We start from the raw sequence: 2964 nt of genomic DNA, 5'->3' as shown, positions 1-2964 counted from the left end.
TCTAATTGCACCCACTGAATATTATGTTCATTGCTACAAATTTCTGGCTCTTGCAGAGGCTCTACCTGCCCAGAGCCATTAAGAAGGAGGTTACTTTTTGTTTTTGTTATTGTTTTTAAAACACACTTAGTCCTTTGACTAGAGGCAGAAGCTTTGAAGTTAGTTGTTGATAACAAGCCGATACCTGATGGGCAACCCAGTCATTTGTCTGAATTTTCCACTTCGACTACCTCAAAAGCATTATCGTATTAGTCTCTGGTTCCAATGAGGGCAGACATCCTGGAGTATGCTGAATTGGATTCTCTTGACCTACTGGACACAAAAAAAGTCTGCCAAATTAGACCTAGATTCCTAGACTCCTGATTTACAAAAAATACAGAGTGGCATATTTGATATCCATGACTTTCTTTTCTATCCTCTGATAGCAAAAGTTGCTTGTTTTCTTCTGATCTTATTAGTAAAATTTCCTTTGAATAAAAATATAAAAGGAGCAGAGATGATTATAAGAGACTAAGATAAGTGGGCTAACTTTAAAAGCAGGTCCCAAAAGGAATAAACAGGATTTTTGGCTTAGAAAATCAAAGCTTTTCTAGGCATTACATTTTTGCTTTCATTTTTATTTCTTGACAGTCAAGTAGACCCAAATAAGCAAGGTGAGAACTTAATCCTTGTTCTCACAGGGTTTCTAAATGCCAATTCATTTTTCACATATCTCTAGCATATGTGATTTCACTGATGAAATCCTACCTATTAAGTTTAATTTTATATTTATATGTTTAGGGACACCACTTACAGCTTCTGTGAATAGTAATTATTATAAGAAACAGGGAGAACATGTGTTAACGATGCCTTAGAAACATGTCGTGAACAATGAATAACTAATTATCATGCTAAATCATGATTAAGAGTTCTAGTTTAGCAGTTTCCAAACATTGCTGAATATTGGAATCAATTGAAAAATTAAAAAAAAAAAACCTGATACTTGACTCCCATCCCAGGCATTCTTATTTAGTGAGTATGAAATGCAATTAGGCATTTAGATTATTAAAAGTCCTACAGCCAAAAAACTAGTCTAATAGGATTAATACTATATTAGAAGTCTGAAGTCCTGAGTTCAAATCCAGGACTGTTGCTTACTAATGTAGAGTTTAAGAAAATCAGTTGAATGATCCAAGCCTGTTTTCTTTATCTGTAAAAAAAGGATATTGATAATACATTTTCTACCTCTCTCATATGGATTTTGTGAGGATTAAATGAGACACTGTGCAAGAAGCCCTTTATAAATTATCAATTTAAATTATGAAGTGATACATAAATGTAAGTTATATATATATATATATATATATTGCAGGCTACATGTGGCATTGTGATGTTCAAATGAGATAAAACCTTTGTTTCAGTTTGCTAAAGCTGCTGGAATGCAATATACCAGAAATGGATTGGCTTTTATAAATGGGATTTATTAGGTTACAAATTTACAGTTCTAAGGCCATGAAAATGCATGAAATAAGGCATCAAAAAGATGATATTTAGACTCCGAAGAAAGGCTGCCAGCATTTGGAATGCTTCTGTCAGCTGGGAAGGCATGTGGCTGGCATCTACTGGTCCTTGCTCCTGGTTCATTGTTTTCAACTTCTGATTCCAGTGGCTTTCTTTCTGTGTCTTGTGGGTCTTCTTTTAGTGTCTCTGGAATGTTTCTTACCCTAAGCTTCTATGGATTCTCTCTTAGCTTCTCTGGGACAAACTCTGGATTTCATCTCATAGCTTAGCATCTCCCAGAGTGCTTTCTGTCTCCAATCATCTGCACTTTCTCCAAAATGTTTCACTCTTAAAGGACTCCAATAAGTGAATTAAGACCCACCTTGAATGGGTGGGGTCACATCTCCATGGAAACAACCTAATCAGAAGGTCCCAACCAACAATAGGTCTGCCACACAGGTTTGGATTAAAAGAACATGGTTTTGCTCAGGTACACAATAGTATCAAATCAACACAACCTGTGAATGTGTCTTGAAGATCATCAAGGCATATATTAGTGTAATGCATTGTTATTACCATTTTTTAACAAACCATACTGCAGAGAATTCATGGAGGTAGTTGTTCAATAAGAAAATGTAGAATTACTAAGTTGTGTTTTAAGTTACTTCTTGGCCCTCATCTTCACCTCAACTCTGCCCAAAATATTTTGGCATGTATTGCGATTTGAAGGACATCAAACATTGCCTATGTCAAATCATCAGGGAAATGGCAATTTAAGAAAGTAACCTTCAACTACAAATCTTTTTTCCTTAACTCCAGAGTTGCACCTATTAAAACACCTCAGTTGGAGTCTAATGTCTCCCAAGACTTGCCATATGAGTAGGTGGTATGATCTGAGAAATATCATGAGGCTTTGCCTGCCAAATATATCTTCCTTAGGGACATTCCTGGAATTCTCACCATTAGAGATAAAACAGAAAGTCCTTTCTAATGTGCACAAAAGTGTTAGCATATCATAGTTTCATTTAATAGTTTGAATAGAAAATGAAGGGAGCCACACAGGTTAAAAAATGGCAATGTACTAAGTTTTACAAATAGTTCCCTTCAGTAAAAAAAAAAAAAAAAAAAAATGAAAGAACTGGAAAAAGAGAATGGAATTTATTAGTCAGTAATGCTGGAACCAGAATGGACACTAAGAACAACCACAGGAGGTGCTGCTCAGAGTTCAGCTTTTGTAAATTAAAGTATGAACTGGAGACCAGCTCCCATTGCTCAGTCCCACAGCAGCGGCTGCAAAACCAGCTGGGGAAATGTGGCCTGCATTTCAGTGGCTGGCTGGACCCAGGGTGGTGGAGGAAATCACCACTTCTAAAAGTTAGGATTGAGGGTCAAGATTGACTTGGTATATCACTTGAGGAACCAAGTGAGAAGCTGGTCTAAGTTTTGGCCCTCTAAGCAGCAAGCGTTGGGCATTTCCTGGTCTGG

This window comes from Tamandua tetradactyla, chromosome 11, assembly GCF_023851605.1.
Source record: "Tamandua tetradactyla isolate mTamTet1 chromosome 11, mTamTet1.pri, whole genome shotgun sequence".
NCBI lineage: Eukaryota > Metazoa > Chordata > Mammalia > Pilosa > Myrmecophagidae > Tamandua > Tamandua tetradactyla.
The sequence above is the reverse complement of the archived record's forward strand: the minus strand, read 5'-3'. Positions refer to the sequence as shown.